We start from the raw sequence: 23,220 nt of genomic DNA, 5'->3' as shown, positions 1-23,220 counted from the left end.
AGGGGCTGCCAGACCAGCTCTGACTGGTGATGCAATATCACAGAAAAGGTAGAACAGATTTAGAAAGCATTTAATGACTGTGTTACAGTAAAAAAAAAAAAAAAATTAAAAAAATTTAAAAAAATCCCAATGCATCCACACTATTTGAGGATTTGAGGTACCTGCATACATTCACATGCTCATTTCCCCCCTTAGACTGAGGATCATCTCTGGCCCCAGAAAGCAGCAGTTCTAGCTGGGCTGTACAGCTGCCAACATCCCTCAAGCTTGAGTAGCACTTACACAGCTCAGAAAAGCAATGCCACACAACACACACAGCATCAAGCAGTCAGAACCACACAACAGTGTACTCCAAGCAGTTATTGCACCCATAAACAATGTCAAATAACTACTTCAACAAGTTTCACTGGACTACAGATAATTTAAAAATACTTCTCTTAGTTATTTGAAGCTGTAAGTAGTAAGGAGAGGCACCGGGGAATTGCCTAGATGTGAATTTTGTAAGGCTTTTCCTCAAACACAAGGAATATTAAATGATTATGTACACAAAAAAGGCATTAAAGAGAATAAATAATCTGATTTAACAAACAGAAATGATAGATTTTATTAACAGTATAATTTACAAAGTCAAAACTGAGATCAGCTTAACCTCTGCTCAGATTGAGGGGAAAAATTAAGCTGCTATGGAACAAGAAAGTATTAAGAGTGTGAAATTTCCATTATTGCTACACACTTATTGTAGTAGTTTTTAAACAAACAAAGTGTAAGTAAACTTGAAGTGTGAACAGAATCACAAAAGCCTGGCCCTGATCCTAAAAAAATTAAATACACAACACAGGTGCTCATGCAGAAACCAGACCTGGATCAGAAAGGGACAACAAGGGAGAAAGAATGACTAAGAAAGGGAGCATTTTAAAAAAGGTTACAAATGATAGCTTAAACTTACAGAACCTTAAAACAACCCATTTTAATCTCACCTTCATTCTGGATTCTGATAGAGCCAAGAGCTCCCCACAGTCAGGCTAACTTGAGAACAAAAGGTTGAGAGGAAGCCCCGTTTCCTGCTACACTCAGACTATAGGGGGAACCAAGAACAACTTGATTGGATCATCCCAACACGTAGAGTGCCATAAAAAACCTGTATCCAGGACATGCTCACAGGAAACAGCACAATGGGAGGATGCAAGAAACATTTGCTTCCTTGTGATTTTACATGAAGCAGTTCTGACGGGAAGCCACTCTCAGCAGATCATGGCCAGAACATTCACCAGCAGCCTACAATAAGGGGGAGGGGAACACGACACCCTCCAGAGGGGTCTTCTCCTTACATGGCAAATGTGTAAGAAATAAATAATCTAGAGAGGTAAAAGGGTAAGGGAAATAAGTGCTCTAAAGAATTAAGGCTAATTCATGATTATAAACCCCTTATCTCAAAAACAAAAAAAAAAAAACCAACAGAAAAAAAACCAACCCCAAACAAACCAAAACCCAAGGAAATACACAGCCCACAAAAAAAAAAAAAAAGGAAAAAAAAAAAAAAAGAAACACACAAAAAAAACCTGAAAACCCAAAAGACCCCGCCAAAACAAAACAACAAACAAACAAAAAACCCCCCTACTAACCACTTACACCCTTCTCCCATCTCAGTGGAGGTTTGTTCATTTTACAATACATCTGAAAACTTTGACAGGGTAAGAAAATCAAGTAGCCAGAGAAAACAATCTACTCCAGGTTTTCAAAGGAAGTCTGATTTGCATGTGGTCTGTAATCTTTATACTGGTAATTATGGAAAAATCAGCTGTTGAACTGACTCTAAAAATTTATCTTGCTGTTAGAAAGAGTAACCTCTCATTCAGTGACACAGGATGGCAAACAACTCCCCTCCACCATGCAGCACTCCCAAGTCTTCAACTGCAAAAATCAAAGCTGGATTTTGAGTTCCAAATATCAAGCCAAACTATTTTTATACCACAATATATTACCAAATAATAAGGTCTGCATACTAAATAACTTCCATAATACTGGTATAACCCACTTTTCTAATGACAGCAGAAGCATAACATGAATTCAAAGCTGCACATCCCTACAGCTCTATAAACCTAAAAGCACAAACACTTAGAAAGGTATTACTTGGCAAATATTAAGATTTACCTTTTGAATAGTATGCAACAGGTGTACTTATAGACATTAAACAAAGCTTTATGGAAAAAATATTTCCAATATGTACTCAACTTCCAGGCAAACAAAATTTGTAACTCTCAGGTAGAGACTCTACCTGGGATGAAATTCACCCTCTTGCTCATTCAATCCTTACTTTCCACCAAGAGTCAGATTAAACATTAGTAGAAATACAAGAATAAAACTGTCATAAATCAGATAAGGACCAAGCTAAGCTGAATCTTTTGACTAATTATTTAGCTATACCTTTGTTATTAAATACCACCAAATTGCCCATATGCACATATGCCTTACGTAAGCATGAAGATGAGAGGAGGAGAATGGGCGATGCTCAGAGTGATGGCGTTTGTCTTCCCAAGTCACCACTAGGAGTGATGCAGCCTGCTTTCCTGGAGCTGGCTCAACACCCATCTGCCTGCTCATGGCAAGTAATGGATTCACTCCTGGTTCTGCTTTCTGGCACACACAGCTTCAGCTGCACCCGTGACACTGCCTTTATCTCACCTGGGGAGTTTCCTCTCTCCTGCACCCTTCTGAACCTCCCCCCAAACCCCACCAGGGCAGGGGGAGAGTGTGCCTGCCTGGGGCTGCACCACAACACCCCCCAATGGACACCACGTTCTGAAGGCAGAGCAGACCAGGCCAGCAGTGACCTAACAAACAGAGCTATCAATAACACTCTGGAGCACTCTGGCACTTCTGCTCACTGCCTGCCAAGGCCTGCCAATTGCCTACCCCACCCACAGATCCTGGCTTCCCTTTCCACACACCACACTAAAACCAAACACACAAGCCTGGCTTCCCACAATTACATATGCATTTTCTGCCCCCAGACTTCAACTGGCTATATACTTTATTGATAACAATTCTATGACCTCTTCCAGGTCATCAATGAAATGTTACATAATGTGGTTATGTAGTAACAGCAGCAAAACCCCTACAGCAAGATATACACTGGATGGTCATTCTCCATTTGGAATTTTAATGAAGTTTATTAATAAGGCAGATTTTAAACTCTTCATCACAGCCATTTTCACTTTTCCATCACTGACATTTCTTCAACACCAAACAAAATGCTGTAGAGATTCATTTCATCCACATACTGGCTGTTCAACTACCACATTTACCCTCTGATTCTAAACAAGATTAAACTATGCATGGATCTGCTTAAACTCCATAGCATTCAAAATTATCTGAATGTATTATTAGGACCATTTTAAGTCATCCAAACCACTAACCCCCAGTGGATGGAGACTTCTGTTCAGTGTTTCTCATCTAATAAGAATAAGGAAATAAAACTAACATAACAATGCTTATCCCTCATGTCCCTGCAAGAACCAGTATCTACTGAAAGGAAGAAACACTACAAGAGAGCTTGATGAAGGAAAAAGGAAATGAGAAAATAAAGCTGAAAATATATCTGAGAGCAGACTACCGCATGCAGTAAGCCTGCAGCAAGATCCTTTTCTTCAAATAAGTCAGTTTTAAGGCCTCATGCTACCTTCATACTATTTTATTTCCACCTTCTAGAGCTTAAAGTCAGAATCCAGTTAGGAAGTATTTTTAAAATAAAGGTACTTCACCTGATAAAGCAAAGTCTACAACTGGAGACAAGGAAAAAAAATTGGGGGTGGTGCAGCCAAGCTTTCTTCTGACACACACTTTCTTCAAATATGTCTTCTACAAACCTTGACTTGCTTGTGTCCTTAAACCAGCAGAGCATCAGTAAGGTTATTTCTAACAGTCACAGCAAGAAAAGTTCATATTCTGGTTAAGAGTAAAATAGAAAGGTTTTTCCTTGTTAAACTACTGCCCTGAATATACCCAGGTACAGTATTCCCAGTGAGCATTAACACTTGAATCGTCTGACAAAAACAGGTGACAGCTTTCTTTGCAGTGCTGCATCACCAGCTGCAGCAGCTGAGGAGCAGCCCAGACAGGGCAGCTGCTGCTCACCTCCCCAGCAGCCCCAAAAGCAGCTGTGAGCCCTGGGCTGTGTGTACTACAGCAGCAGGACGCTTTCCAGCTCGGTTTTGCAGCCTCAGGCCCCCAAAAGCTGAGGAGAGAGAACATTGGCTCGCCGAGCCGGAGGAAATGAGAGGAAATGAGCGGAGTGGGCTGACAAAGCACAGCGTGACACCACAACGTGTCACTGCACCTGCTCCTGCTGCACTCACTGCAGGGCTCCTGGCCATGGCAGCAGGAATAAAGAAGTGGCAGGGAAAAAAAGCAAGTCATGTTAAGAAACAGGTGATTGCAAAAAGCGCTGGGAATCCCAACACCTTTCTTTGCTGGGCCACAATCCTCGGAGCAGCTACAGAGGATGCCACGGAGGCCATCCACAGTTCACCTTCCAGTGATGACATCTAATAAATCCAAGCTGAAAAAAAGATCCTGTAGGTAAGCCCAGAAGCAACTCACAGATTTGTTCATTTATTCTCACATTAGGTCAGCTCTAAGCAGTGCTGCAGCTATTATGCAGCAGCTGCTGCTCGAGCTGTGCATTATCATCTGAAAGCTGCAGCAGTAAAAGGAGAGATAAGAAAAGCAGGGAACTATGACAACTGGGAGGAAAGGAAGGGGTGAGGGGAGAAGAGATGATTACAAATGTTCTGGAAATCTCTATGAAGCATACTGTTGCCCAAATGTAGCACTGTAGGGCACATAAGAAAGTTACCAAAAAAATAAGTTCTCTTTCAAAAATTAAGAGTAAGATAAAAGGAAAGGTTTAAAAATAACTGGAAGAACAGACATGCAGTACATGATTTCTGTGCCATTTGGTAACATTTCACAAGAGAAACATCAGTGGTAAAGAATAAATAAAACTTGAGAGGTGGTCTGGAATAAATTTTGCTGCTCATATAAACCTATTCCTCAAAAGTAAAAACCTAACTGTACTAGAACACCACACAACCTAGAAAACTTTAATTCCTAGTAATGCTTTAATTCCTAGTAATGCTTTAATTCCTGAACTAGTAATACTTTTGAGGCATAACTTGTTATCTACAAAAACAATCAGAACCAGCTGTAAAAATGTATATGGAAGTTTGTAGTGTCTGTGTGCACATCTGTGTGTGCATACATCCAGATACACATTTAAAACACAAATCCAAAGAGGACAAAGGTTAAAAAACCTGTTTTAGAATCCTAAAGCTTTCCAGCTCCAAGAATTTTTGCCCAAACACAGACACATCAAAGCACTAAGGATTCTACAGAGCATTAATTTCAAATACTAAACAACATTTTACCTAAGAAAGTGCTTCCACATAAACTTCTCACATACACAACCTATTTTTTCATCAACACAAGCAAAAATATCATTTCAAAAAAAGAAACACAAAAAAAGAAATGCTATGTTTCCTTTTGGAGATTAACTGTACACTTTAAGATTTCAAAATCTGTTTTTAGAATGTAACACTGCAAGTTCGTATCCTCAAATGAATTCAACTGTAAGATGTCACAACTTTTTATTTTTGAGCATAAAGAACAACTACTTTGCTAGTAGTAGCAAAACAAGATGTAATTTAAAAAGCATAAATAGGAAGATGAGCACTGCCTACACTTCTGTAAGCAAGAAAACATAAGAACAAGCCTATTCCAAATTTCTACCTGAACAGCAAAACAAAAACTACATTTATTACACTTTCATCCTAAAACACTTTCAAATTGCTTTGTAGGTTTTGGTTTACAGATGATATCACAAAGTGATAATCTCAGCTGACAGACAAAGACATTCAGTAGCACACAGTATTAATACACAATTGAGTAACATGGCTTAAGGGAGCTCACACTCCTGGAACTACAGACAAAAATAAAAGTTGTTGGAATTAAATTACCAAAGAAAATTTGATCAGGACACTGAAGCTGAGGCATCTCAGTTCTTGCCAATGTAACAGGTTACACCTACATGCTTGGCTGAAACAGCAATTGCATAAGCACCTTCTAGTGCCAATGAAGAGAGGCACCTCAACAGGAAAATTGGCCAGAAACAAACCCTGAGAAATTCAGGTTATTCAGCCAGCAAAACCAATCTCATCCTGGTATACACAGACAACTGTGTATGCTAGCCTCCTAAAATAAATCAGGAAAGACAGATGTGGAAATGCAGGCCAAAATGCAAAGGGAATACAAAGAAGACACATAGCATTGAGGAAAAAAACCAAACAAGCATACGTTTGGAAATACAGACAGCTCTGCTATCAAGCAGAGTAAGCAGTCAGTGATAGAAATGATGAAACTTCATTTTCACTAGTAACTACACAAGGCAGACACTGCCATTACATCTTATAAACAAGAACCTTGTTAAATAGATATTTAACCTTGTTAAATAGATATTTTCTTGAGGAAAACCACATAGCAAGGTAAAGGATTTTCCCAAATGAAATAGACTGTAGAGAAGAAAAAAAGCATCTAGGTCTTACTACTCTCCCCCAACCCTACCCATCACAAGAACAAAGCCAACAACTACTCCAGGACTGTGATGCTGATACTGAGAACAGACACATCTATTTCATCAAACCAGTGCCTTCTTGTATGAATAGTCCATTAAAGATCAATGTCACATGAGAAAGCCTGTGAAGTCTGTTTTTAGGGCTGCTCACAAGCCAGATGCTGGGAATCTGTTTGAGTACATTTCTCAATAACTTGCAATTACAGAAAACCTGAAGATCTGGCAGACGTTGGTCTTCTAAGTCCATGTGATGTCTGTAACACTATAAACTGATCACCTTCCCAAGACTACAATCCCTCTTAGACATGAACAATTGCAAGTAAGGGGAGTAGCTGATCCCTTGAGTGGCTGCACTGCTTTTTAAATCATAGTTCTAGGTTATGATTTGGGGAAGCTATGTCTGGATTCCACAGCTCCTGCTACTTCAGACTCTGTTGGGCACTTATCCTTTCACCACTCTCATTCAACATTATCATGCCCTGTAGTACTAACACTAGCTCACAGATCAGTGTCCCACCTTCTCCTCCAGAACCCATACATGAATGACAAACTTTCAAGTAAAGTTACTGCCACAGAATCTGTAAACTGTTCCCATTTGAGAGGAGAAACATACATTATGGCATCATCATTTTCATACATTTGCAATTTCTTCCTGACTTTTCTTTTTTTCTCCTCAGTAATAAGTTAAAAAGAAACAAGTTATGAAAAAGTCTTAACGAAAGAACAATCTAAAAAAAGGTCTCTGGCACCAACTCCTGACCAAGGCTTCATGCTAACTAAAAATATCAGAAGCACTGCAAGGGAAAACTGACCTGAAATAGATCAGTCAGTCACAGTGGAAATCAAAATCACACAAGAGCAACAAGGACAGTGATTAAGCTACCAAAACAGGATACCCAAAGGGCCTGGCCAGGGTCTGGAAGTAGTTAATGAACATAAGCACTCAGAATGAAATCATCTCCTTCCCAATGGCTGAACTGAGTAGTGACACAAATATTTTAAGGCTCAGATTAAACCAGTTCCTAACAAAGAGGAAGTTGATATATTCAGGAAATTTTCAACTAGGTTTCAAATGTTACGAAGGGAGAGTCTACTTCTGGCATACTTGAATTGTAGATATATTTTCTGAAATAAAAAAAAGTACAGATCAGCTAAACTGTGAACATCTCCATACTCTTACCTAAAAACACAGGAAGGATGGCTTGCCACAACTGATTTCAGATGCCTTCTGTCTAGATGCATGTTCTGCCAACATTTCTCAACTAATTTCTGAAGTATCAGCTTAGTTTCAAATGTATAGAGATATGAAGAGAGGCCTATACAATGAAGCAAAAAGCTTAATTTATATATTGAAAATTTTTGAGAGAAATAAAAAAACAAACCTAGGAAAGCCTGCTTCCAAAATAGGGATTGTTACTGCAATCCAAATCTCCATTTGCAAGTACCACAGGCACACAGTAGGATTGCTGAGGCAGACTTGACTCAGAACAGCAGTGTTAAGAGACACAGGCATGCCCAGAGCAAGAGCTGGAGGTGGGTGAAAGGAGGCATCTTATTGCAAAAGATTTTCTACTACATGAGGTTATCATCTCCCTCCTAAAATAGTCTGCTGGCTGTTTTACTACACTACCACGTGCTCCAACCACAATTTAAATGCCATCACATGCTCACATTTCATCTGGAACAAATGTGTGCAGCCAAGTGATCAGATGATGCAGGGACTCAGCATCAATGGAGAATGAACTACGAGCACGAGCCAGAAGCACAGACCCACTGACCTCAAGTGTGCTTATTTCCCCCACTGCTTATCAGCTGGGGAGTATCTCTTTGCTGTGTGCACACATACTTTTTAAAATAAACATATTAACAAAAGAAACAGGAAAAACCTTAACATTAAGTATGTACTAGTAGCCAAAGAAAAAAGACTGAGGGGGAATTGATATTCTGATAACAGTCAGAATTTGACTAAGTGTGATTAAACACAGGTAAAAAAAAAGTGGGAGAGGGAAATAAAGATAAAGAAATGCAAGAATTAAAGGAAAAAAACCCCAAACACATGTTACACCCTTCTGGTAAGAAGGGATTTAATCAAAAATCTCAATTGCTTCCTTAATACACTGTGGAAAGTGTGAAAACTTAAGAAAAAAGGCTTACTCAATTTTCATATAGCTTGTTGAAACTTTCATTTAATTTAGAATCACAAAACGGAAAAGAAGTAATTCTCAAGCAGTTAGCAGAAATGAACAAGCCCCAAAACCAACACTTCAGGTTTCAACTACAGTAAATTAATTTCAATACTTCCCTTTTAAAAACTGATAGAAGAACACAGAGCTGTAGGCAAATCCCTGAGCTACAGCTCCTCCCCAGCACATCCTTTTCCCTGCCTAGGTTACTATTATGACACCAGCCAGAACAAATTATCTTTAAAAAGGGGCAGAGGGCTGGATCTCTCCCTCTCACAGGTACCTGCAACAATGTGATCCAGCATCCTTCACCATTTATTGACACCCTTTTTGAAGGAGCAGGCTCAGGACTTGATCCAGGGACAAGCCTGACCACCACCTGCTGCACTGACCAGCCCCTGCTGCTGTGGCAGGGCTGGTGGAGCTGCCTGGGCAGCCCTGGGGCCCCGTGTCTTTGGCCAAGGAAGAGAGGAAACTGAAACCAAACCCAGTTTACAGCAACAGCCTGTAAGGTGAGGGCATCCAGCAGCTGCCAGGCCAGCAGACAAGTCATCTCTCTGAAGAACCAGGCAGACACCTCAGGGAGACACATGCAGCACATCTCTAGGTAAAACCATTCCTGCTCTGGATCTGCAAGCCCACAGGTCAGTGCAAAATTTCAGGAGTAAAATCTTCCAGACCTTCTCTCACACCACCTTATATACTTTTCACTCGGGGAGGCCATTAAAGTGGACTCACAGAAAACTAATCCAGCAAGTAGAAAGCTTGCTGCAAATGAGCTAAACCAGTCCAGTATCAGACAAGACCAGCACCTGAGCCGTGGGAGAGAAATATCCCATCTGCCAGGGGGACCAAAAAAAAAAAAACACCCCCCCCCCCAACAACAACAAAAAAAAAAGTGCCAAACTGCTACACTCCAGCCACAGCAAATCATCCATCATTCAGTAGTAAGTTTATGTAATTTAAACTTAACATTTATGGGAATATCTATAAAAATTTCCACATTCCAAACTAATAACAGATGCCCTCTAGCAGGTTACAAGCAGCCACAAAAATTCAATCCACACCAATTCTACTTATTCATAGTCATGCCTGGGAATTCAATTGGAAAGAAATAAAGATAACTTCCTTTAAGAAATTAGCTATTGCTAGAATTTGACAGTTCTGATTCATTAGGTGATACACTATATGCTGGGCTTGGGTAGCCAAGCTGACAAGGGCAGCTAGAGGTGACACTGTGAGCAGTCAGGCCCAACAGTTGATCTCAATTCCTCCTTAACAGTCTCATCTCCACAGTTGAGGTTCTCCCAGCCTTGTCACCCCCCCCACTGCAGACACCTTAACTTCAATGCCCTCTCCAAAACACAACCACTCCCACTCCACCTTCACAGAACAGTCCCCACTCCAGCCTCTCACTGGCAGCACACACTGCCTCACCTGGGCTGCCTGGGCCCTGATCCAGCATCCTGACCCAGAAAGCACATCCTGGGTTTCCTATAGCCATCCACTGAATCCAACAAGCCTCAGCCACCATCAGATCAATGGCAACCATACAGAGACATCCTCACCCTATCACCTGAATGCAGGCACCCAATGCTGAGGAGTCCAGGCCAGTGGTGGTTCCTGCCCTGTACGGTCAGGAATGTGTCTGTCCACAGGCACTAGAGCTTGGAATCTGGTGCAAGACTCAGGTATGCTACCTTGTCCTTTTACAAGTTACACCAGTTCAGGGACTGGCAAAGATGGCTTTGGTGTGAGCCCTTTTGTTAATTTAAGTGCTGCTCCTTGACAGAAAGAATTTCTAGCAGAGGGCCACACACTCCGCCAAGCAGCAGCTAGGGATGCCATCTGTGGAATCAGGACAAGCACTGAAGAAAAATCAGTGACAGCCTATTCAGGCCCAAAGCCTGCATCTCAGATTTGCCAATAAGGAAGAATACAGAAAGGCAAATATGATATAGTAATAGTTCATCAAGGTTATTTTCAACAATTTGTCTCAGGGACTATCTGCACCTAAAGGTCTTAAATGGATGTTTTAGATTTCTATAGTCACTTCATAAATAATGCAACTTCAGCTTCTACAAAAACCACAGAAATCGTTTGCACAACTTAGTTACAGGGTGAAGAATCACTTCCTTTCATTTGTTATGACCTTGCCAATTGCTTGGTTTTTTCTGAGTAACCCTTAGCTCCTGTGCAAAGAGAAATAGAAAATAACCTTTCCACTTTCTCCATGTTGCCTGTTACCAAGATCCTATTGATCTCACATACTCATCTCTTCTGTTGACAGAAGACTCAATTTATCTGCACCTCACACAGACTCTATTCCTTCATTTTCTTGTAACAAGTTCTGTTAAGTCTTGAAATGGCAGACTATTCCATTTCCTTTAAATACAGCATTTAAATGCTGCAAATATAATTCATCTTGATGCTAGAATTCACAGAATAGTGAGTGACCAAGCACAGCATCTTTGTGATTTGCCAGGACTCCATGACACCTGTCAGTAAAAGAACTCGGACACTAAATTGAAATTTTAACTACAGGGAGCAACATCATACATGGCAGAGCCTCAGCAGCAGAGGGATGGAAGGCAGAAAACATGAACCAAGCCTTTAAAGATTAAGGAAGGAAAGAATGGAAGAAATCCAGAGATCTACAGACCAATAAAAGATATGCCTAATCTTGGTAAATTATTAAAAGATGTAACGGAAAAAAGAAAACAGAATGTGAGGTTGGCATAAATAGAGAAATAGAAAAGAATTAACATGGCCTTGGTAGAAGGAAGGAGCCTTTCCAAAATGCTTCTATGCATCTTAAAGCAATTAGTCAAACATAGGGCAGTTCAGATAATACATCATATCTGAATATCCTTTGAAAAGACAACACAACAAGGATTGGTTTCATTTTAAACAAATGTCATTTGAGCTAGGAGACTCCTCTTGAAGATTCAGAAGTGCTACAGAAGAAACAAACAACAGTATACAAACAACTGGGTTTTACCACAAAGGGAGTACCAAAAGTGACCAATAGAGATCCAGCTTGGGAGCCACATTACTCAACACAATGTACCTGCAATTTCACAAAAGGCATTAAGAGAGAAATTTAATGAGGATATGAAATTATTTGAATTAGTCAAAACGTGAACTCACAGAACAGCCACCATATAATGCTGTCAACAGCCAAACATTCAAGTGAGGGGTAAAATCCAGTGCCAACAAATGCAAATCTACCCCAAGGCAAAATAGTAGAGAAAAAAAAAAAAACCATCATTATACCTGTACAGAAATGAGTTCTCAATTAGCTATTTACACTGACAGGTAAAAGATAACACTGAAGTAACAACCTCAGGTCATTAATCAGCCAAGTCATGGAGTCCAAGAAAAACAATACTGGAAAATTAAAGGCAACAAACTGACTTTCTACTATTTCTATAGCCTCAATACAGCTGTGATCCACTGTGATACTACAAAACAAGAAGGGGTACAGAGATGCAAACTGTTTAAACCAACTAAATTACTGCAATGGTATTCACACGAGGAAAAAGTGAACCAAATGTGTTCATCTTGGAAAGAGACAGGATGTAGGGCAGTACCATAATGCCATGAACTCACATATAGCGTGGAGAACATCTCTGACACAAAAACAAAGGCACCCACTGCCACCAGCTGCAGCAGCTGAACAAACAAAAGGAAAATATAAAATGCACAATTTAGACGTGGAATTTACAGCCATAGGATGCTGTGAAGGTAAAGAGAGCTCAAAGCAGCATTAGAAAGCTATTTAAATAAGCCACAGAAGGAGTTCCACTGTGCTGTTAAATATATTGGGATACATGCCTGACTCCAAAAGGAGCTCCTCTGCTATGAACTGTCAGAAGCTGGAAAGATTTACCAGCAGCTATCTTGCTCTATTTTTACCAGCTTGTCTGGGTTTTTTAACTTTTCTTCCAGACAACTACGACAGACCTGCATCTCACAAGATAAGATAAGCTAGCCTTTGATCTGAACTTGCACAGTTATCCTTAGGTCATTGAAGGCAGTAAGACTATTTCTACATTTTTCATGTCCAAAACCAAGCTAGGTAAAAAGTTTTTTATGCTAGTGTAGTTACAACAAAAAATCTTCTGTAAAACACTGCTTGAGTAACAGTAATTAGCATTTATTTCCCAAATTCTCAAAACCATGCATCAAATTTTGTTTCACAGTTATTACAGGATTTAAAAGTTGAGCTAAGCAATTAAATTGTCATACTGGAAGATATAGAAATATTCTGGCAGCAGGTACCTCTGAGAGGACTGAGAGAACATTGTACCCAGGTCAGTCTAACTGTGCCCTGTTACCCCAATGGCCAGTGCTGACTCCACAGGTGTGCCCCCCACACCTCTCCAGTGTGGGATCTGGTCACAGGTCACAGAATCATGGGGTGAGTCACACAAAGTGGCAGGGCTGTGTCTAAGACTATTGGGATTACCCCATTTCACAGTAGCAGTCCATAGCCACAGCAAAAGATGTGCAGCAAACCTTGTTCACCACCAAGAGGGGCAAACACTGTAAGCTAATACCACTAAATGCACCCCCTAAATACCAACATAACTTTGCACCACTTCAAAATTAGCTAGCAATCATGTCTAATCTTAAATGACTGCAAGGAGATTAGCAAAAGGAAACAGCTCCAAATATCACTACAGCAATATGTTAAAGTTATGGCACAGAAGCAGCACTTTGTTATAAAAGCTTCATGTGATACATTAACACATGAGAGTTTTATCCCCACTTAATCTTTGCTATTTAAATACCACAAAAAAGTCAGCCTTAGTCTAGAAGAACAAGTCACGGATTATTATACTGACCCATCTTCACAGCTGATACTGTGGAGTTGAAGTTTATACTAATGGGACTTCTGTGGGAGGCTCACAATTTTCTAATAAGCAAAGTCAAGTTTGCTGAGTTAACAATGAGGCTTGAAGTACAACTGAAACCCCTACAGGGAAGCATTTAAAACTGAAACTATGATTTACATAATACTTTTAGATAAAAGGATACCAACCAAACCTCATGGATCGACAGCATCCTTAGAAACACAATTCATCACTGTAAAGCCATAAATGGTTGTAACACTAGCATTTAGCACAAGTCTCAGAAAAAGCCAAACTAAGAGCATATATAAACCCTTTTTAGATTATTTTTTCCATTACAATCCTCAAAAATCCCATGCAAAATTCCTGCTGAGATCACTAATGTGACTAACATCAGTCTCAAGATGTCAACCTCTTAGCTGTGACACCAAAGCAGAGATCCAGTTATTTCCAGAGTCATGCAGCACTGGAAATCTAACTTCTACAAGACATGCAGACTGCAAACCATTCTGATTTTCTGACACAGAATATGCCAATGCAATGAAATAGAAAAGCAAAAAGTTGTTCATTAAAAGCAGTAACTAGGGTTGTGATCACAAAGACCCAGTCTCAGAGGAGCACCCTCAAAGGTGCTCTGTGTGTGGCAAAAGGAAGCATCACATCCTGTGTGATAACGGAGTACAATGTGCCATTCTAGAAACAGGCTAAAAAGCTAAATCTTTCCAATTGGATGCTCCAGAAGTATTAAGGAATGCAAAGACATGGTTCTAACAAAGTGGAACTGCTTAAAAATCTTCAGCAGTTATCTCAAAATGGTACTGCCAGCAACTTATCTTTGTGGATGACATCATCAAGAAAGTGACTTGTATTCCAAAAAACAAAACAAACACCAAAAAAAATCATCTTATGTGGGTGAGAAACTCTTTCAAATACACTGCAAGAAACAATGCAAAGCAAACAAAGCACAAGTCAGGACAATACTGAAGTTTTCCAACAGATCACAACTCCTAGTGAACAGTATCAAGAGATCACTCTTTTTAACCCCTAATTAGTAACATTAGCTCTGGAAATCAACATATATTTTTTTTAAATCTGACACAAAGGATCTATTAAAAGTACTTCTCATTTGTTAAGCACTGACTGAATATGCTTGCTCTGTACTATCAATCAGGCAGAATTTGTTTTGCCAGGCCTTTGCCAGGCTTCTAGAAGAGCCTGCCTTATTTTGCACTGATTGGACTGCTGCTCAATACAACACACCTGATACACAATACACATACACTGTACAGGTACAGCACATACTCCTCATATTTGTGCCCTGAAACATAATTAGTTTTAGTGTACCCCAACAATAAATATCCCATCCACCCATGAAGACTCTGCTCAAAGCTTGCAGCAGTGGTTTCCACACTACCTTTTACAAGGAATTCCTTTCAGACAGACACTCAAACCATAACCCCAAACTTGATACCACCGTTTAAAATGGAGTTAAGCCACAATGCAATACCTGGATTTTACCAAAGCAATTAAAGTCCTGCTTCATGGCAATTCGCCCCCCTAAACTCCATGATTCTAGTGCTTTCTGAACAATTTAATTTACAAGTACTAGAAGCCACTGGGTCTTCCAACATAAGACTATCTCCTTCCAGCAGCACCTGCCACCCCAACTAATGGCCAAGATGTTCTGTCAAAAACTCTTCCAGCCATGAGAGCAGTGAGCAGCCATGCTTTCTTCCAAGTTGCTTGAGAGCAAGTTCTCTGATTGTCAAACAAGCCACAGCTCACTGCCTGTGAGGAGGCTGCATCTGCTTGCATAAATTCCCTCAGAGAGGCTTTTTAAAAGGCAGGAAAACAAAGGAGGAGAGAGTTTCATGCTGTGATTTCACATCCTTCATTAACTTACAAGAAGGGCACCCAAGGCTTCCTCTTCTGGACTACAAAGCCTCCCTATTCTACAGAAGAAAAAGAAACGCACAATGATGAAAAAGTCGCCTGTAATATTAAAACCAGGATTATTGCGAACAAACCTCACTATATCTCACATCAAGCACCACCACAGTTACCTGAGGGTAGACACTGCCATAAAATATAATTATTTCCCTTGGGTCATTTATCTAGTGAAACTATTAGTATTCAGTAGGTAGTGAGGACACTCCTTGATGAGACCTGCCTTAACTACTACCAAGAACAGACTAAACTCGACAGCAATTACAAGCACCAATTAGATAGAACTCTATCCGGCTTCAGCACTTCCAGTAATGAAGTAAAACAAGTAAGACCCTATCTGAAGGGCTGAGCATGGCAGTACATTCCCGCAGTTAAAGTCAGTTAAATCTCTTATGAGGCACAAGTAGAGGTCTGACAGGCTTTACCTCCAAGAGAAAGCAACTGCCCAATTCACACCATGTAAAACAAAAGCCACATCCAGAAATGAGGAGGGGGAACATGCCACACAAAGAATGACACTGCCAGTAATAAATTTTACCTAAATTTAGGACAGTATTTTTCAGCTGTCTAGGTCAATGCTGTCTTCTTTTGCATCCCTAAAGACTTGATCCCACCCCGCACAGGTTATCCTCTGGAGAGGTTTCTGTTGTTGACCATAACAGGAAGCCTCTCCATAACTAGCACTAGCTGGGATCCATGAGACAGAGCTCAGAGGGCAGGAAAGGACAGTGTTACAGACACCTGCAGCCTCTGCAAAACCCACTTGCTTTAACTACACACTCAGCTACAAAGTTGCACTCTCCCTTTCCCACTAGTTTTTGAGCCCATCACCCCCTCTGCTGTAACAAAGTGAATTGGCTGAAACTATATCAATCCAGTTTTTTTCCTGAAATAGTTCGCAGCATTTCAAGCACCTGACCATCACCACAGAGAATCTACAGAAAGCAACAGACAGAAAAATACTTGTCTCTTTGGCCAGAAACAGCACTGTCCTTGGAAACATCAGAAATCAAGGTTAGACAGCTGATGCTAAGCTAGGAATGACAGGAATGAGGAAACAGAGGCAAATCACCTGAGAAAACATTGCAGAAAGGAAGATTAGAACTCAAAACACAAGTGGAAAAACAGAGCCAACAAGAAAGAGAGAATGGGAGAGGAGAAACAAACAGTTACTAAGAACTTGGTGTAGAAGCCAAGTCATATCATCCCTCTGCTATCAACACTTAGAAAACACAGCAGTTGAGAACATGCCAGCTCAACACAAAGCAGAAACCTGAGCTCACCACCACTGGCAGATAAGCTGACAGCTCAGGTGCAGAGGCTGAGATGGAGACACAGAGACACACATCTCCCACACATCACCAAGCTGCCACAGAGAACTTTCTTTCTCCCTACTTTTTTTCAAGTCTAGGATCACCTAAAGATGATCTACATATTCACTGCACAATAATATATCCTCACATTTTGTGCCAGCCTCAGCTCCCTCTTGACCTCCACAAGGTGAGTTTGGTAGGAAAGCAAGCAGGTTAGCAGGGTTATTTCTACCAGCTGACTTCCTGCACCATCTCACCTCGGAGCCTGCCAAGCATCCATGCCAGACAATGGATGGGCAAGAAATAGGTAAATGATGGCATAGGTAAGAAATAGGTAAATGGTGTCACTGCTGCTCTGCTGCCACAAAGGTTTATCAACCCTAGGAGCACAGCCTGGCCTCAGCCTGCTCTGCATCCTGCTCTGCATTCACAGCTCCAGCTGAGGCCCAGAGGAGCTGTGGCAAACCAGAGACACCCAAGGCTGCAGCTCAAACACCACGAAACAAGGTAATACCACTCCTTCAGAAACCAAACCAAATAAAAAGTACTGTGGAAAGCACTACATTCATACAGCACCTACTAATTCTGCCTCCAAACTCACACTTCAATCCAAGTCTGAGACCATCCAATGAATAAAGGAAGAGCAATGAACAGCTTTCCAGTTGGAACCAGGCAAGGTTCCTAGAAAAAACTGAGCAATTACCTGTTTAGCAAAATGCACATACAGAGAGGGCCCAATAACACTTTTTGGGTTTGGCATAGCAATTTCTTAAGTAACATCCCCATCAAAAATTGAATTGAGGGTGGTATGGTGTGCAAAAATTAAGCCTACAGTTGTTCCAGTCTTACAATGCTTTTAAAATACAAGACAAGTATTCCACTTAGCTATTTTAAACTGAAATAATACAAAAGCTGATTTGTTTACATCTGTGCAAAACCACGCCAAATTACAGTGTTTTGAGTGTGTCAATTGAGGACAACGAACTGCAGCATTCTAAGTTACAACAGTCTCTCACTTCTGCCTCAAAGTGTACTTTCCCAAGACCTGAGATTGTTTTGAGTGCTCTAAAGGCACTCAAGGTATATTCTTCTGCATTTGCTGAAAACAGCTATAAATAAAATGACATTAATTCCCTTAGTTTTGAATGCTACAGTGACATTTGAAATACCTCTAGCAAGAAATATTAACAAAAAAAAATTAAGAGATAAGCCATCTTAATAAGCAAGTACAGGCAGGAAACAACTAGCTGACTGGCATTCTCAAAACTGCTGAGCCCTCCAAGGCAACTAATTAACTTAGGCCATAAATAATACATAGATGTGGTCAATTTAACTATCAGCAGTTTATAATATCAAAGTCAGGTAATTACTAAAAACTTTGTATTTTAACAATGAAGAATTCTCTTTCAGTTTTAATGCCAAGTACAGAAAATAACTTTAGCTGCATTTATCCATGAAATTTATCTTTTGCAAAATGTTCATGTGACACCAGGATGAAGAACTAGCCTAGGGCAAAGGGTGTGAAAATACATTTTCTTGTAATTTACTTTATGCTGCTCACAAGCCCACAGGGTGGATGGATTTAAATGGCCTATTCAAATAATGATTAGATTAGTATAGATTTACATCCTGTTCCATGTTTGTAATTCAAACACTTTCCTAAACCTTTGGCATCAATCTTTAGAGAAAAAAAAGTGAGCGATTACCCTATCTCCACACACTTAAATGCTTTAACATACATGATTTAAATGCTTCAGCAACAAAGACTATGATGAACTGTGTCATGATTTCTGCAGAGGCTTGCTTTTAGACAAAACAAGGTAATTATCTAAAATGTACATTGAGGACACTCTATGAAGCTAATAAACATATAGAACATACCAAAAAAAAAAAGGCATTTCAATGTGTATTGAACAGAAAGCCAGTTAATTTAACAAGTAGGAATATTTGTGCCTGATGATTTAAAACCAAGTGCTTCCAGGCACTTTCTGCTAAGAGACTTCAGAATTCAGAACTGTCTTTTTCTTACTTCATTTCTATTCATTAAGTAAGTGAACACGTGGAAGGGGTGTGATAAATTCCACTCCCTCTCCCACTCTCTTTGCTTTGTACTGACTGAATGAACCCCAAAACTCTTGAAGAATAGGCTGCTCCAGTTAAAAAGTATGTAAAGGCCTATTTATTTGATATCTATCTTTTGATTTGCTGACAAAAGAGGATATCCCAGACTCCCCCATTCTTCACTGAGTCCTCTGTGCCAACCACTCAACCAATTCAGTTCTGAGGGTCAGTTACAACTGGAAGAAAAATCTAATACACATATTGGCAGGGAAGCAATGAACAATTTACTGGGAATCTCTCAGATCATCTATAAACAAAGCAAAATGTATTTCTACTCCAATTTCTTTAGAAATAATCATGAAACACAATGTAAACTCATCTAGATGACGTAAAATAATACAGACAATACACACTTGCTGACAGAGTTTACAACTCTGTCAGGAAAGTAAAACATGGAACTGACTGATACCTTGCTGGGGTGCTTCCATTGCAGCTCACATTGATCTAAAGCAGTGTGCCCTCCTCTGCCATGCTCAGTCACTGCCAGGCAGGTGGGCAACAAGAAAACAGATAACCAGAGTTCCCATTCATGAAATTTTTCAGAGGGGAACGTAAAGAAGGGGGGAGGGGGAGGAAACAAGAGATAATATAATTAAAGCTAGGGCAATGGTTCGGTTTTCAGCAGTACTTGCCTAGGAGAACTGCTTTTGCTGACACTTCCAGTCGACAGTCTCCTAAAAACATCATGCAAAACAGCCTAGGGATTGCTGTGAAGCAAGAGTGGACATCACATGGTGAAGACTTGATCAGGCAGGAATTCTGCAAGTTATTTAACAAGAATAGATCTGGCAAAAATTATTAAGCACATTATCACCATATTCTCACTAAACATCACTAGGCCTCTCTCTGTAAGTCTTCCATCCTCCTCAAGAAAAACATGTTATGGTAGGGGATAGAAAATAGGAGTGGAGAGCATGGGAATATTTTTTTTAAATCTAGATATTAAAAAAATCACTCAGCAGCAGCAGGAGAGGATATGTGAAGATGCCCTTACATCAGCTAGTAATAGCATGTATTTGTTTTTGGGTTCCCTCACCTATAGTTTTTCCTTTATCATTTCACAGCCTAAGGCAGCTGCACCACTACCTTTTATAGGGCTGCTGAAGCAAGCAGCATTGAGGATTTGTATCAAAGGGGCTTGGCTCAGTATTTAACGTTTTATTTGTAAACTGGACTCAAAAGCAACTGCTACTTAACAGTTTCTAAATACTCCATTCAAAGAAGTGTGGCCAACAACAGTCAAAAAACTGGAAGAAGTCTATGACTTCAGCTGAAGTTTGGGAAAAAAGAATTAATCAGGGTTTCATCTGCTAAACATGAACCTCCAGCCCAGGGCTGCAGAAAACAAAGGGTACCCCAAGAATGCTTCACCCTCTCCCTGTTGGCCCCAAAAGTAAAGACACACACAGGCTGCCAGCAAAGCTGCCAGCAGGGCAGAGCCACCTCCAGACAGCACTCAGGCAGAAGCTCTGCACCAGAAGGAAAACCCCTCTTCTTTGCAAGGCACCAGTGCTCAGGCCCGTGCATCTACACTTGGCCCACAGGATGGCCCTGACAGAAAAACTTTGCTCCCTCTTTTTCCCCTCTGGGCCTGCCTCTCCCTGTCACCAGGCTCGCCACTGGCCCTGGACTGACTCAGAGAAGGACTGCCACCTACTGAAAACACCACATCATTTCCCACACAGCTCAATCTCCCTCCTCACCTGCCCCCAGGTTACCCAGCCAGCTGGATCCTGCTGGCTTCATCCCCGAGGAAGAGTAAGAGGCCCACAGCTCAAGGCAGTTTTTTTTCAGTAAAAAGAGTGTGAGGTTTTCAGCACTGCAATTTTCCCCATGACCTAGAGTTTTTCAGTATTTCCTGAAAAACAAAAAGACCTGGGAAAAGCTAGAAGTGTCAAAAAACCATGCTGCTCTCAGTAACAGGATCTAAACAAACTGCAGCTCTCAGTAATACCGACAGGACCAGCCCAGTATCTGAAGAAACATCTACACACAGTTAACTAGAGAGAAATAGAGGGCTCAAGCTGAAACATGCAAGTGCTGGAGCCATTTGGGTATTCAGCTGAGCACAATAAGATAACTCCCCTTAAGGAAATGGAGAAATCACCATATTCTAATATTTCTTTTCCTTTTAATTAGAGCAAGGTGCTTTTCCCCTCTCCTCAACACCATCTTTCAAAATCAAGCCTGTGAAAACTACTCTCCACTGCAGAATGCATATCACCTTTCCCACAAATGCCAGAATATTTACATGCAAGCAGAAGTCAGGAACAGTTGCAAAGCTGGAAGCACTTAAGAAATCAGAGCAACTCACAAAACACCTAGATTTGCTACTCCACAATTTACAGATAACTGAAGTGATTTATGTCAACTCTTAAGTTCAAAGAAAAATCAAAAGATTCTGGCGAGATGACGACAAACAAAAGCAGCAGGATGGACTCTCTTCTGCACAGTCCTCATCTGAGGTAAGGTTCAAAGCAACTGCTCTGCCAGAATTCCTCACTTGCCAAAATGATGCAATACAGTCATTGTCACAAGAGGAGAAAGTTTTCCAGGTTCCTGAAGAGACTGAGTACTGTTATCTCACACACTGCAGGATGCACTTCAGCTCTGAGGACCTTCTTAGTCCAAGTGCATACATTAAGAAAACATTTTATGTCATTAAGGTCTGCAGGTACCCAAGTTTTCTTCACACAATATACCACCAACTATAACCTATTTTGTATTCTTTTTCCTTTTCCTCTGTCACACACATGCTTGGGAAATAATCTGACACCTAATAACAATGGAACTGTGATCAGTATACACAATTGTAGTTGTACAGTGCAAGATTTATCTACATTTCTATTTTTAGTATGCTTGCCATCTAAAAAAATCTCCTCAAAACTATTCAAGACAAAAAGTGTATGTGTAGGGAGGGAGTCTGAGACCTCCTAAGTCCAACTTCACAAGGCACTCATAAAAACCACAACAGCAACTAACAAGCCCATAGCCATCTCTGGGAAGTAAAAAGGCAGGCAGGTCCTGACAGGAACAAGACCTGACTTCTGAAATGCACTTCTCTGCTGAGCACAGCAGGTGCCACACTATCCCAATGCCATCTCCTACTGTCCCTGCTGTCCCTGCTGCTCCCTTGCTGAGAGGGACAGAGCAGCTCACCTGCTCTCCTCCCAAGAGCTGCCGTCACACCCAGCATCCCCACCACCTCTGCACTGCTTGCTGCCTGCTCAGGGCTAATCAGAAGGGCCCCCCTTCCCACAGCTCCCACCCTTCAGAAAACCAGCAGATGAGCCCCTCCTCACTGTGCTTCACAACAAAGGAGGGCACAACAGGGCTAAAGAAATCAGAGAGCAAGAACTCCTCTGACACGTCAGGAGAACAGCCTGTAAATCACAAAGCACACTCTTCTCCCTTTTTAAGCCTTAAGGACTCTGAAGTTCTGCTCAAAACCCTCCAACTCTCTCTACCCACCCTTTTCTCCCAACTTTCCTAGTTACCACACCTTCCCTCAGATGATTAACTCCTATCAAAGAAGCAATCAAATCCTCTTGTGAAAACAGTGTGCTATATTTGAGCATAACACTGAAGTCTTCTGTGCATTCTCTATTAATAGTGCAATACATTTTAATTGCTAGATGAAGATTCTTTGGATCTTGAGAATAAAATGAAACACCACAAATGAAGCAGTTACACAGAAGCCTCTCCTAAAGCACAGAGCAACTCATTTGCAAAACTGCTCTGAACAGATCTCTCCCAGTGCTGTGGTTTGGCCGGGCAGGCAGCTGAACAGCACTGAGCCATTCACTCACTCATCCCCAGCCCACCCCCCAACAAATGGGACAGGGGACAGAATTGGAAAGAAAGGTTAAATTCATAAGTTGAGATAAAAGCAGTTTAATACGGCAGAAAAGGAAGAGAAAATAACAATGATAAGGGACTATAGAAAAATGTGATGCACAAGCACCTATTGACCAGGACCCAGCCAGAGGTCAGGAACAGCAGGTGGACACCCCCCAGGCACCCCCTCCCAGTCTGAGGCTGAGCATGACACCACACGGTGTGGGATGTCCCTCTGGTCAGCTGGCATCAGCTGTCCTCACTGGGTCCCCTTCCAACCTCCTGTCCACCAATCTCCTCCCCGGCAGGACAGCACAAAAATCTAAACAGTCCTT

At 40.9% G+C, this 23,220-nt stretch overlaps 1 protein-coding gene across 7 annotated transcripts in view; it reads right to left on the bottom strand.

Moving 5' to 3' along the window:
* Window positions 1–23,220, bottom strand: part of ARHGEF7 (Rho guanine nucleotide exchange factor 7) — a 116,530-nt gene that overhangs the window by 71,392 nt on the left and 21,918 nt on the right. The window lies entirely within an intron of this gene.

The sequence above is a fragment of the Zonotrichia leucophrys genome, chromosome 1 (assembly GCF_028769735.1).
Source record: "Zonotrichia leucophrys gambelii isolate GWCS_2022_RI chromosome 1, RI_Zleu_2.0, whole genome shotgun sequence".
Taxonomy (NCBI): domain Eukaryota; kingdom Metazoa; phylum Chordata; class Aves; order Passeriformes; family Passerellidae; genus Zonotrichia; species Zonotrichia leucophrys.
Note: the sequence above shows the minus strand (reverse complement) of the source record. Positions and strands in the feature narration are given on the sequence as shown.